The 14,973-nt window shown below is 41.5% G+C and overlaps 1 long non-coding RNA gene across 5 annotated transcripts; it reads right to left on the reverse strand.

Moving 5' to 3' along the window:
• Positions 1–289: 289 nt before the first annotated feature.
• Positions 290–3,998, reverse strand: LOC141599018 (uncharacterized). Of its 5 annotated transcripts, none has more exons than XR_012523698.1 (7): positions 3,686–3,998; positions 2,644–2,730; positions 1,926–2,269; positions 1,599–1,807; positions 1,101–1,209; positions 724–822; positions 290–611 (listed from the first exon to the last, which is right to left on the reverse strand). It is a non-coding gene; the product is annotated as an uncharacterized LOC141599018 (long non-coding RNA). The 5 variants fall into 5 exon arrangements; XR_012523700.1 differs by having other exon boundaries at positions 724–759; positions 1,926–2,281; XR_012523697.1 differs by having other exon boundaries at positions 724–810; positions 1,926–2,281.
• Positions 3,999–14,973: the final 10,975 nt, after the last annotated feature.

Below are 14,973 nucleotides of genomic sequence, written 5' to 3' on the forward strand. Positions count from 1 at the left end.
GTCAAACCGTCCTCTTTTGCTTTTCAAAAGATTACGGTTGTGGATTTGAACCGTCTTCTTTTCATTTAAGAAGAGGACGGTTGCGCGTCTCAACCGTCTTGTTTTGTATATATGACCCGCGTAATTTTTGCGCCAACTTCACAACGGTTTGTCAAGGAACCGTCTTCTATACATTTTTTTTTCAAATCAATTTAGCGCGAATTTATGAATATAGCCCGCACTATTTTAGCACACATCCATGCTCCGATAACTAGATTTTTGAAATGGAAATTGTTTCATTCATACCCTATACGACAAGCTTAAATATTATATTCATCTACATTTCAGAAAATCTTACATTTATACTCTATATCCAACCAAACAAAACGGAATAAGCGTGAACCTCCAAAATACAAACTATCAACACAAGCACTAACACGAATTTTTCATGCACAAACCATCACTTATTAAGCTATCTAGATAACATCCAAGCATTCAGCCAAAATACTTCAAAAACATTGTCGTCAGATACTCGTTCGCTCGCGCCTGAAACTGCAATGCATATTTAGTCCAAATTTTCGGCACCTCATCAATTTGCTCAACCGAATATGTCTTTGGGCTTTAATCATTAACTACATACAAAGTAGCCAAAAAAACACAATTACAATTATTTACATATCTACACGTGTAATTTATGTAAAATGAAGTAAATATTAAAACAAAAGAAACAAATGAAGGACGTACACTTGGAATAATATTAATATATCGCCCTCTGATAATCTGCAACATATATCAGCAGACACATTATCTACATAAGACGGTCCCATAGGGCTGCATAAGACACTAAAATCGAAATCAGGTCAACTACAACGTATAAACAATAACCCACAACAATAAAACATAGACTATATAAGTTAGGAGATAAACGTATTATTATTTGTATCCTTCAAAAATTTACAAGGCTCACACCAATATACTAAATTATCCTTTGGATTAATGGCAGCCAACATCCAATGTTTACTACGAAGTACCATTTATAAAATAAAACAATCATCATATCGTATTAATAAGTAGCATCGAATAATATATTAATAGTAGTATGAAAATAAAAAGGTACATACCCTTCATAATATGGAGCAAAAACAAGCTTTCGACCCCTTTCACAACCCTTATATGTCATAGCCTTAACAATATAGCCGCATTCTTCTTGTTTTTCTCACTAATAATGGCCTGTTTTTCATCCAGAAATATCGTTTTACACTGTATAATCATCAATTTGCAACCTCTATAGTAGTAGCTTACATAACAAAAAATGTATGACAGCATAGAACCATCTAATTTTAGCCTCTAACTAAACATCAATTTATAACATCAGAACAAAAAATTGTGTCATCAATTTGCAACCTCTAACATCAATTAGCTAAAAAAAACCGTCTAACAGCATAAAAACATCTAACTAGTGCCTCTAAATATCAATTTACACCACAAAATTCTTCTGAGAGCATAAAAACATCAATTTGGAGCCTCAAAACATCATTTTACACCACAAAAAATCGTCTTTCAGTAAACCTGAACTGGAACCAAATTTATTTAAGCTTTTTATAACACTTTAAAATTACCTTAAATGCATCAGTAGTATGAGAGGCCACAAATACATTCCATTCATCTTGTGTAATCTGCTTCCACAAGGTCGGTTTGTCCACTGGATAGCTCTCGTCTCCTCATCATATAACCAATCACAGACAAACTTACTCTTCCGTTTTCTCCATAACTCTCCTGCCTTACCAAGAGTCCAAGACACCAATCTTCCTTAATAACTGTGAATGCCCTGATGACCATGAGTCAAAGTATTTAAAAACTAGCTAACTTAAAGATATTCATAAAAACTAACCTTTTGTATTTGAAAACATAAATGAAATTTAAGAACTAAGTAGTTTTCTACATACTCTGATACTATCCAACATATCTTGTCTTGTCGGCTCATCCACATCGTCCCATCTTTCTACCGTGCAGCTAACATGTCCCTTAACAGTAATTCTGATCCAACTACCGAATTTCGCAGCCCAATCTCCAGTCAGCAACGTCAGCTCACTATCCCAATCTAACTTATCCTCATCTCTAAGAGCATTTGCTGCTAACTTCAGGACCGATCAACCCCTCTCAGAATGCTTCTCTCTCTCTCTCTCTCTCTCTCTCTCTCTCTCTCTTTGTCGTACCGTCATCAGATTACCCAGAGCTATTTTTTCTCTTACTTCTTTTTCTCTTTTGTGTTAAGTTGTCATCGATCAACCTGCACATAAATCTTTCAAATTTGAATTAGTATTCATAAATCACAAAGTTACCGCTACTCTTTGCTACTCTTTACAAACTGGACAGTTGGTATAAAAGAAAACTGGCAGCCAAGGAGCAAAGAAACAGATGCAGGACTCCGTTCAGCAGATAAAAAAGGAAGCCAATCAGGTATGATTCGATTAAATATCCACTGAATGAGAAGTAACTTTGCAAGAAGTAACTTTGCTTTTGTTTAACTTAGAATTTCAGGTTCAACAACGATAATAATACGTACTCTATTGCAAGAGCCTTTTTAAAGCCAACACGTATTTTATCTAACTATGGAGCATAAGCAAAACAAGCAACAAATAACAAAATTAAATATCTGCTTACTTTCGGTTGTTCACGCGCAAAAGAGAGGCAGAAAGGTAGAATGTAATTCCGTCTCCCACAACTACTCTCTTGCTTTTAAGTACAAGACTACAAACAAACATATCAGCTGATTAAGAAATTAAACGTATGACCACGAATATAGGCATAATTAAAGTGAGGTATTAGACCTAGTGCACTTACATCAGAACACTAACTCGTACTACCATAAAAGCAGGAAAATAAAGAACGCTTTCACATTGACCAATCCATACAACCAGGAGAAAATTTGATTTTTAGTTATATGTGTAAAACTTGAATGGAAACGGGGGAAGATGATTCGTAATAACCTGTTACTTATACTCACGTTCTGGATATTAGCTTATGTTTACTTGATGCGAAAAAGCCCCAAGTTCTTTGATTTAGATGATTCATTACCTGATACTTATGCTTGGAGCTTGGTGTATATTATATTGCATGACAAAAATTAGAGGATGTAACATTTTATACTCTCTGTAATCTGCTTTGTGTTGACAAAATTAGAGGATGTAAAATTTTATACTCTCTGTAATGATGCTTTAGACGTAGGAACTATGCTAATTTTTATGGCTTTTGAAACCTAACTCTACTTAGAAATTATGATGTCTTGCTAGGCTAACCACACCATACCAAAGTTCTCTATTTTCATTTTCTTTTTGTACTAATGAAGTATTATCCCCAATAACTCCAACACTCACTCAATTTAACAATAATGCAACTTAGAAATAACAAGAAATGGAAGAATACAATAACTTGTTAAATACAAATCAGCCATTAACAGCAAAAGAACCCAAGTTTTCAATGGAAAAAAAAGAACTAATCATCATCAGATTTTACCGGGTTTGTGATAATTTCGCTCAATGAGACGACCCACAAAGAAAACAGTAGACATTCCCAGATTATATGACACAATAATCCTCAAATCAGCAAGTATTTTTTTTCAAAATATAACTACCCACAATTAGAAACAAAAATATGAGCAATATAAACAAAATCGTGAGCAATATAAGCTTGAGTAACTCGGTACCTCGTCAAGGAGATGAAAGAAGGCGATCGATGGTGCTGCATTAGGGCGATGATGAAGGAGAATGCGGTGGTGATGGGTTACGATTGATCGATATAGCAGTGGTGTTTATGAGGGTCGGTGGTGGTGGTGGTAACGAAGCGTGGTGGTGGCAGCGTCAAGGTAGGTGGTGGTGGTAACGAGAGGCGATGGTGGCAGCGTCAAGGTGATGGTGGTGTTATATTAGGGTAGAATAGTGTGTGGTACTGTGTGAGGGGAAGGCAAATGAGCGAGGAGTTTGGGAATATCAACATTATTGGTCATCACTATTAAAAAATAAGAAGACGGTTCTATTAAGTGACCGTCTTGTTTATTAATAAGAGGACGGTTGTATTGACCAACCGTCATTGTTGTTTTTACAATGAGGACGGGTCTATTTTTGAACTGTCTTAATGATGTGTTCATTAATAGCGCGAAATTAATTGGCTGGTATATGACGGTTTCATCACCAACCGTGCTCTAAGGGGCGTCTTCTTAGCCTAAAATTGTAGTAGTGAGGGTTAAACAATGAGATGAAGATGAACCTTGATTCCGGCTCGGGGAAGGGAGCATTGGATAAGATAGATCACAAGACGGCGAAAGAGCTTATTGAAGAAATGGCTTCTCGTACCTTTCATTGGAACAATGATAGGCACAAGAGGAAAGGGAAGTCAACGGTCGAATCGGCCAACAATGTGGAAGTGAAAGAGATGATAGAAGAGCTTAAGCAACAAGTTGCCTTGATGAGCTCAAGCAAAACATCTAGCAATTCTTCTATGAGAAACCAAGTCTATAGTTATGAGCTTTGTGGAGACCAAGGACACCCACCCAATGAGTGTCCTTTGGTGGTTGGAGATGGAAGTTGTATGGAGCAAGTGAACGGGATATGGGAGTCTAGTCCGGCCAAGCAAGCATTTAACAACAACCAATATCACCCCGGAATGAGAGCCCACCCAAACTTCTCCTATGGCTCTCAAAATGTCCAAAACCCAACCTTCCAACAAAAGTCACAACAACCAAACTTTCAAGCTAAAAAACAAAACACAACATTCAACCAAGGTCCACCGGGTTTCCAAGGAAGAACCTTCCAACCAAGACAACAACAATTTCAACCACTTAACCCACCAACCTCCCAACCTTTCCAACAAAATTTCCAACCATTCCAACAACCCACCCAACCAAAGTCAAACATGGAACTCATGATGGAACAAATGATGACATCTCAAACGCAATTCATCAACCATACGACTCAAAAACAAGAAGAGACAACAACATCCATAAACCAACTAAGAACCCAAATGCAAGCTTCTCAACGAATGACGGACAACCAAATCTCCCAATTGGCTTCCCAAATGAGCCAACTACAAGCCTCCCAAGGGAAATTCCCGGGTAAAATCGAGGAAAATCCGAAAACCATGAATGCTATCCACTTGAGGAGTGGTCGAGATTTGGAAGACCGGGAATTTGTCAAGAAGAGGAAGAGTAGTAGACCGGGTGATGTCGTTAAACCTCAAATTGTGGTTGAACCTCCTAAGGTAATTGAAGAAAAGGAGGGAGAAGAGGAACTCGTGGAAATTGTTGTGGAAACTCCAAGAGTGATTGATGAACCAACAAGGGTGGTTGAAGAGCCTCAACAACAAGTAGTAAGAACTTATGTACCACCGGTTCCCTTTCCACAAAGGTTGGCAAAAGCCAAACTTGAACAAAAGTATGGGAAGTTCATGGATATGATGAAGGGTATCAACATTACTATGCCTTTCATTGATGCCGTAAAGGAGATTCCAAGCTATGGAAAGTTCTTGAAGGAGCTCATCTCAAACAAAAACTCCTTAAGCCCGACAACCACGGTGAACTTATCCAAGGAGTGTAGTGCAATTCTCATGAATGAGGCTCCTCAAAAGCTTGAAGACCCGGGGAGTTTTTCCATACCTTGTAAGATTGGGACCGTGCACATTGAGAGGGCTTTGTGTGATTTGGGGGCAAGCATTAGTCTTATGCCTCTAAAAATTTTCAAGAAATTGAAGGGTTATGAGCTTTCACCAACAAGGGTTTCTCTCCAACTTGCGGATAGGTCGGTAAGATACCCAATTGGTCTTGTGGAGGATGTCCCACTCAAGGTGGGGAAACTTGCATTCCCATGTGATTTCTATGTAATGGACATTCCCGAGGACTCAAATATTCCCATCATATTGGGGCGCGCTTGCCTTGCTACGGGGGGTGCCATGATTGATGTGAAGAATGGGAAGCTTTCTCTACAAGTGGGCGAGGAAAAGGTTGAATTCTCTTTGAACAAGGCTATGAAAGAGCCTTCGGAAGAAAAGTCTTGTTATATGATTGATGTGGTCGAAGAATGGGTTGATATGAAGAAATTTGATGAAGACAAGGGTTTGCAAGGGTTCCTTGAGGGCAAGGTAAAAGATTGCAAGGAACACCGGGAGTATGCTTTAGCTATGGAAGCAACGGTTGAAGAAGACCCGGACAAAGAATTTGAAAGCTTGAGAGGAGATGGTAAAAAGGAGGAGAGATCTACGCCTCCTCAAGTGGAGTTGAAACCTCTTCCCTCTACTCTTAAACATGCTTTCCTTGGCCCTAATGACACTTACCCTATTATTGTCAATAGTGCACTCAATGACACCGAACTTCAAAAGTTACTTGATGTTGTAAGAAAATACAAGGATGTCATTGGGTACTCAATTGATGATATTAAGGGGATTAGCCCTTCTTTTTGCACCCATCGCATTCACTTGGAGGATGAGAGTGCATCTTCCGTTGAGCCTCAACGCCGCCTTAACCCCGCTATGAAAGAAGTGGTTAGGAAGGAGGTGTTTAAGCTCTATGATGCGAGCATAATATACCCTATCTCCGATAGTGCGTGGGTGAGCCCGGTGCATGTTGTGCCGAAGAAGGGCGGGGTCACGGTAGTCACCAATGATAAGAACGAACTCATTCCAACAAGGGTCACAACCGGGTGGATAATGTGTATAGACTATAGGCGCCTTAACAAGGCAACTAGGAAAGACCATTTCCCCCTCCCTTTCCTTGACCAAATGTTGGAAAGACTTGCCCAACACTCTCATTTTTGCTACCTTGATTGGTTTTCGGGATTCTTCCAAATCCCGATTCACCCTAATGACCAAGAAAATACCACCTTCACGTGCCCATTTGGCACCTTTGCCTATAGGCGCATGCCCTTTGGGCTTTGCAATGCGCCGGCTACGTTTCAAAGATGCATGCTAGCGATATTTTCTGAGTATGTTGAGAATATCATGGAGGTGTTTATGGACGATTTCTCCGTCGTAGGCACCTCATTTGATGGATGTCTAGCTAATTTGGGTAAGGTCTTGAAAAGATGTCAAGAGAGTGGTCTAGTCTTGAATTGGGAGAAATGTCACTTCATGGTGACATCCGGGGTCGTTTTGGGTCATGTAGTGTCAAGTAAAGGCTTGGAAGTTGATCAAGCCAAGATTGAAGTGATCAAAACTTTACCCCCTCCCACTAATGTGAAAGGAATTAGAAGTTTTCTTGGGCATGCGGGTTTTTACCGGAGATTTATCAAGGATTTTTCTTTGATTGCCCGACCTTTAACATTGTTGCTTGGAAAAGATGTGCCATTTGAATTTACTAATGAGTGTTTGGATGCTTTTAATAGGTTGAAGGAAGCTCTCACCACAGCTCCAATTATGCAACCTCCCACTTGGGGAGAACCTTTTGAGTTGATGTGCGATGCTAGTGATGTAGCGGTGGGAGCGGTGCTTGGACAAAAGAAGAATGGTAAACTCCATGCCATATATTATGCAAGCAAGACCTTGGATGAAGCTCAATCACACTACACCACCACCGAAAAGGAGCTTTTGGCGGTCATATACGCCATGAACAAGTTTCGTTCTTATTTGGTGGGCTCTAAGGTAATTGTGCACACCGATCACACGGCGTTGAGGCACTTGCTAATCAAGAAGGAGTCAAAGCCACGCTTGATTCGGTGGATACTTTTGCTACAAGAGTTTGATATTGAAATTCGAGACAAGAAAGGTGTAGAAAATGTGGTAGCCGATCATCTTTCTCGGCTATTACATGTGAAGGGTAAGGATGGATTGCCAATTGATGACTCCTTGCCGGATGATCAATTATTCGCACTTGCTTTGATGGATGTCCCTTGGTACGCGGATTATGTCAATTACTTGGTATCCGGGGTCATCCCACATGGTTATGACTCCCATAAGAAGAAGAAGTTCTTTCACGATCTTAAACAATATTTTTGGGAGGAACCATGCCTTTACAAGTCTTGTGCGGATGGGATAATTAGAAGATGCATCCCGAATGAAGAGGTACAACCCATAATCTCTCATTGCCATGACATGCCAAGTGGAGGGCATGGTAGTTCACGAAAAACAGCCGCAAGGGTACTTCAATGTGGTTTTTATTGGCCTTCTTTATTCCATGATGTGGCCACCTACGTCAAGAAGTGTGACAAGTGTCAAAGAAGTGGTAACATTTCAAAGAGGCATGAAATGCCAATGAACTACATACTTGAAGTAGAGGTATTCGATGTATGGGGCATAGACTATCAAGGCCCTTTTCCCTCATCAAATGGGAATGAGTATATCCTTGTAGCGGTGGACTACGTGAGCAAATGGGTGGAAGCAATCCCAACAAAAACTTGTGACGCAAAATCGGTGACCAAACTCATGGAGACGATCATATTCCCACGGTTTGGAGTTCCACGAATTGTGATTAGTGACCGTGGAACTCATTTTCGGGAAAGGACTCTTGATGCTCTACTCAAGAAACATAGGGTGCAACATAGGCGGAGTCTTGCCTATCACCCACAAGCTAACGGCCAAGCCGAAATCTCTAACCGCGAGATCAAGATGATCCTTGAAAAGACCGTGAGCCGGTCAAGGAAAGATTGGTCAACCAAGCTCAATGATGCGTTGTGGGCTTACCGGACCGCCTTCAAAACACCAATAGGAACTTCACCGTTCCGGTTGGTGTACGGGAAGCCTTGCCATTTACCGGTCGAGTTGGAGCACAAAGCGCATTGGGCAATCCGCCTCCTTAACTTTGACTTGAAAAGCGCCGGAGAGAAGCGGCTACTTGACATCAATGAGCTTGAAGAATTTAGGCTAGAGGCTTATGAGAGCTCTAGATTGTATAAGGAGAGGACCAAAAGATTCCATGACAAGGCCATCATTCAGAGAGAGTTCAAGGAGGGAGAGTTGGTTCTCCTCTTTAACTCAAGGTTCAAGTTGTTTGCGGGGAAGCTCAAGTCTAAGTGGTCGGGGCCCTTCACCGTGGTCCGCGTCTTTCCACATGGTGCCGTTGAAATATCCGATGGGGATCAATCCTTCAAGGTGAACGGGCAAAGGCTCAAGCACTATGTTGCCGGAACCCCTATTATCAAGAATGTGAGCTCCATCGCCACCTTTCTTCCAAATTATTGATTGCTATTCATAACTCCGTCGAGCCTACGACATAAAACAAGGGCGCTACATGGGAGGCAACCCATGCATCTTTGTATATAGCATGCATTCTAGACTAGTAGAGAGAGATTTGGAGTCGTATTTTGTCTATTTGGATTGGTGACGGAAGTCATTTTTGAAGAACACAAGTATTATTTTCGTTGACCCGAAATCCCGACATCATGCGTCGGAGTAATTGAGGAAAACAAGAATCCCGGGGGCAATGAAAAAGCTCGAATCCCGAGTTGAAGAAAAATTGAGCAAATTGGAAGAACACAACAAAAAAATAGCTGTGTGTTGTGTTTTGCCGGTGGACCGGCAGCCGGTTGGTCCACCGGCAGCGAGGCCAAACGAATTTTTTTGAAAAATTGAAGTAGTGGTGTGTTTTGCCGGTAGGCCGGCAACCGGCTCACCGGCATAACACACCTGGCAAGTTGAAAACACGAAGAATTGAAGATGAGGAGTGTGTTTTGCCGGTAGGCCGGCAACCGGCTCACCGGTAAAACACTCATATATTGAAGTTGGGAAGTTGATTATTGAGTGAGGAGTGTGTTTTGCCGGTAGGCCGGCAGCCGGCTCACCGGCAGAACACACCTGGTATATGGGAAATTTAATTGTGGAGAGTGTTTTGCCGGTGGACCGGCAGCCGGGTGGTCCACCGGCAGCGAGGTCAAAAATTTCTGAAAGAAATTCGAAGAATTGGAAAAAGGGGAAGTGTGTTTTGCCGGCAGACCGGTTGCCGGTTCGCCAACCGGCAAAACACACCCGCAGACCAAAATTAAACCACGAGAAACCCCCCCTTTCTCATTTCATTTCTTCATTTCTTCTTCATCTTTCCTCCTTATTTTCCCCCCCTTTTCAACCCTAACTCCATTAAAACTCAATCAAACTTCCCCCTACCTTCACCAATCTCCTCCAATCATCAAGATGTCGGGAAGAAGGACAAGAGCCGACGTAGCAAGGGACCAAGCGGCATTGATTGCTCAAGCGGCGACTGATACGACCCCCGATCCGGACTTCCCTACGGTCCAATTTGCCACACCAACTCAGAAGGGTAAGTTTATTCTCTTCAAAAATCGCCCCCTCACCCCTACTAAGTTTCTTCATCATCCGTCTTTGTCTACCCTTGGGATTGCTAGGGAGACGGAAGCTTTGTTTACGGGGTGTGGTATGAGGGGGATATTTACAATGCATGAGTATACTTACCCCCGGATCACTTGGGAATTTTTGAGTAGTCTTAAGATTACAAAGCACAGGCAAAACAATATGGTGGCTACTCTTAGCTTTAGACTCATGAACCGGGAACACAACATCACTTTGGGTCGGTTGGCTCACATGTTTGGGCTGGAAAATGCGCCGTCACATACCCCACCCGCTGATTTTCACTATTCCCGTGTTTGGAAAGCGATTTCGGGCATTGATGATCAACCTGGGTGAAAAGGCCCGCGACTAGTTGCCACAACCCCGTCATTCGGGTGTGGCATAGATGTATGGGATGCACCGTTCTTGCGGTAGATGAGCCATGGGTGTTTAGGACCCACGAGCTTGAAATTTTGGGGTCCCACTTGTTCACTAAGCCCACCCCCTTTAAAATTAATGTGGCTCACTACCTAGCCCTTAACCTATCCAAAATTGCAAGTTCTCCGGGGCATAGAACCCCGATACATGTGGGTGGCATGATCACCCGAATTGCCCGCAATTTGGACCGTCCAGTTGACCTTTCCACGATGAATTGGATAGTCGGGGACACTTACTTGTCAAAGCACTACTTGACCACAAAACTTGAGTGGCTCAAAGAGAACCCCGACGACGGTCTTGAATATTGGCAAATCAATCACAAGAACTACATCCGGCTTCCAAATGTCACCGCCATTAAGATTGAGCAAGATAAGGATGATTACCTCCTCCCAATTCAAGCGGAGGCACCCACCGACCAACCTCCCCCTAATCTTACCCGTGTTTATTCACGAGACCGCCGAGTGAACACTCCTTCCACCCTCCAATACCAAATGCCACAAACTCATCAACCTCCACCGTGGCAATTTCAACAAGGTGAGGGGTCCTCCTCGGGCACACCTACTTATCCTCCCTTACCACCATCTCTCACCGAGTGGATGGAGAGTATGGACATTGCCACGGCGAAAGCCGCTAGTGAGAGGGACGTTTTGGGGAAAAAGTTGGACCGGATATACTATGACCAAGCTACCGGTACTTATCCCATCTACGATGATTTTTGTCGGCGGGAATACGTGGGCTATGAGGACCCTCACCCCTCTTACTTCACTTGGCCCGATGGGAACTACTCGAGAGAGGATGGGAGTATGGCCCGCGGAGGTTTGAACCTCCAACCGGACTACTTTGCGCGCCCCGTTTTCCCACCTATGCCCGAGTCTAGACCGGAGGGGCATGATGCCCAATGGCTAGGGGGAGTTCGGCCCTATTTTGCTAGTGATGCGGGTGCGTCGGGATCCGATGGTGGTTTTACGGGAGGTGATGGCGGCGTGATGAATATGAGTGGAGACTTCACGGGAGGTCTCATGGGTACCGGCGGTAGTGGAGGTAATTTCACCTTCAACCCCGATGATTTGATTCAAGGCTCCGACTTCACTACCGGAGATAACAATGATGAAGATGATGATGATGAGATGGGGTCTTAGTCCCCGAGTGGATGGCCTATTTTACTCCCTTTTCAATCCAAAGCCTTGGGTATGCTCCTTATAATCAATCCAAATGACAAGTACGATCTCTCCCTTTTATCCAAATTCTCTCCTTCACGTTTACTTTTTCGCATGCATTTAGTTGATAGTTCATTTAGTTGCATCATATAGGATTGCATTAGATTTCAATTTTGTAATATATTGTCACATTTAGTAATTGCATTCACTTAGCATAACTTGCATTGTTATTTAAATTTTGCATATAGAATAGAGCATGCATTGCATTTTCAAAATAAAAACCAACTAAAAATTGAAAAATGCTTAAAACCACCAAAAACATGTTATTTTATTTCACTAAATTGCCCTCCCATGTCTATAAATAAGTGTGGGGAGGGCCCAAAAAAAAATAAAAAAATAATAAAAAAAAAAAAAAAAACCAAAAACATGTCTTTTCATTTTTATTTCCTCCACACATTTATTTCCATAGGAAACATGTAAATAAATAAGTGTGGGAAGGAAAATCCACCAATTTAAAAATACAAAAACATGTTATTTCTTTTCAATTATTCAAAAATCCAAAAACATGTTCTTTCAATTTTCCAACTTGCCCTCCCATGTAAATGAATAAGTGTGGGGAGGGCCTAAAAAAAAAACAAAAAAAAAACATGCATTTCAATTTTCTAAAAACAAAAATACCAAAAATATGTTATTTTTATTTCAAAAATTAAAAAACCAAAAATATGTTCCTTTCTTTTTCTTATTCACTCCCTATGCTTTCGTCCATTGAGGACAATGTACATTTCAAGTGTGGGGAGGGAAATATCCACTTTGTGAATATTGTTTATATTTGTTCATATCATTATATACTTGTAAATTTGATAAAATTTCAAGAAAATGCCTAAAAATTGAAAAATTTCTGAAAAATTCAAAGAAAATTGCATTGTATATATATGTTTTGTCTAACCTTTGGCATGGCGCATTGACCACTTGAGGCAAAAAGGAGCTAGAAGACCGCTTGGTATAATCCTTCCTATCTCTCACTTCTTTTACTATTCTTTCTTCTTGGTATCTTGGATATTTTGAAGGAGAACGGGAATTTTTGTTGCTTTGGGTGCCTCCTCGGGAGACCGTTTGGAATTTTGGTGTTGATGTGCTGCTAGGGTTAGCCAATTTGTTGCACGTTTCATTTCACGTTTGTTTAAATTTCCGTATGCATTTGTTCATATGTAAATACTTGTTGCATTTCTTCCTTTTTGCATTGAGTTTGTAAATAAATTTTTAAGAAAGAACATGGTCAAGGAAGGGAACCAAGTACCCCCATGATGAGCTAATGTGCCCAATTGTGCCTTTCCCCTCCTCGTGACTCGCACCCGTGGCCTCTTAGTTAGCCGAGGAAGGAGGGCTTGACCAATGAGTCTAGACCGATCCTGTGAGACCTAGGGCCGTTGACTAGACCTTTGGCTCGACTTAGCTACTCAAAGGTAAGGGTAGAGCCTCCTAGGGTGGGTACATTCATACCCCGCCCTCATCTAGGTTTGAGAGTAGGCCTCCTCGCGAGGCGTGTCATATCACTACGCATAAGTGTGTCGCATCGTCCTTAGACCATGAAATTGCATTACATTTTTGTGCACATGATATGAAGCAAAAATCAGTTTTTATGAACCTCACAATAGCCAAATAGCCATGTTTTCTCCCCTACATCGTTTCCCTTTTTGATTCACCCCCTTTGAGCTTAGCCTTTTCATTTGGCAAACCCACTTAAAATAGCTACATTCCCATAACCACCCTTCCTTAATCAAGAATTGGTCGGTTTTCGTAGTTGTGTTGTAGGAGGTGATTTGGGTCGTGATGGTGGATGGCTTGCACGTCCATTTGGGTCGGTATTTGGTATGATTTGGCATTATATATGTAAATAAGAGGTTTTGAAAAAGAAATGAAAAACAAAATAGAAAAGTAAAAAAGGTCATGAAAAAAAAACCAAAAAAAAATGAGTTGTGTGTTGTATATATTTGTTTGTTGTCAAGAAAAAGAAAAAGGCAAGCAACACCCCTACTCATCATTTAAAGGGGTAGAAAAAGCCGTTGCTAAATAAAAGGGCAAATTGATGTTTTTCCAATGATGAGTCGGGTTTACACATTTTTTGCATGGCTTGAAAAATCGAGCCGATGTTACGGTGTAGACGTTACCATTTGTTGAAATAAAAGGAGTTTTATCAAATTTTTCCTACTTGAGTTGGGTTTATGCAATTTTTGTATAGTTTTGGTCATCAATGCTATGTTAGGGCATAGACGTGTCTCATGTGTTGCAATAAGAGATGGGATGTGATGTGTCGACGATTCTTGATTTGAGCCCCACATGTCCAAACGGTGCTTGCACCAATCCCGTTTCGACCTACTCCTTAGCCCCGTTGTAACCCTTGCTTCATTTTTGTGTGCATTTTCCCATTGTTTGCATTTCATTGGACATAGGACGGTTTTACACGTTAGATTGCGGGCACGTTTTCGCTAGTCGAGTTAGTTGAGTGATTTTGGTTACTTTTTGTCACAAAAATCACCTTGTTCTTTCATTGAGTGACGAGTGAAAACCGTGAGGATGTCGTTGCCTTGGTCTCCTTAGTCGTGGGTCCTTTGGTTGAATCTTGTGTCGGATTTGTAATTCTCGGCGGACTTGCCTTTCTCCCCTTTCCCCGCTCTCGAATTTGTTTCTTGAGCATTGGTCACACAAGGGTTGCTTTTGTCACATTTAGGGGGTTGGCACCTCAATTGGCACTTCTGAGACGGTACTCCCGACCAAGACCGTGTTTTGTTGTTTGAAAAATTCGGCCACTTAGATGAGGAAAGTGGATCATTTTGCTAGATGCATTCTATTTGTTGTTTACGTGCTTTCATGGTGAATGTGTCGAAAGTTTTGTAGCAAGACCCAACTTGCCTTGCAATAGGGCACTCTCCCCTCATGAGTGTCAAATTGTGAGTTGAAGGGGCGTTGAGTGCGCTAATACTCGATCGGCTTAAGTAGTAGTTTAGTTGAGTGATGCTTATACTGTGCATCCACTCTCCATATCTATCTGAATAATGCTTTGTGCATTTGGTTTTGGGACTTACTCGGGGACGAGTAAGGTTTAAGTGTGGGGAGGTTTGATATACGATTAATTTACTTC

The sequence above is a fragment of the Silene latifolia genome, chromosome 9 (assembly GCF_048544455.1).
Source record: "Silene latifolia isolate original U9 population chromosome 9, ASM4854445v1, whole genome shotgun sequence".
In the NCBI taxonomy this organism is placed as follows: Eukaryota; Viridiplantae; Streptophyta; class Magnoliopsida; order Caryophyllales; family Caryophyllaceae; genus Silene; species Silene latifolia.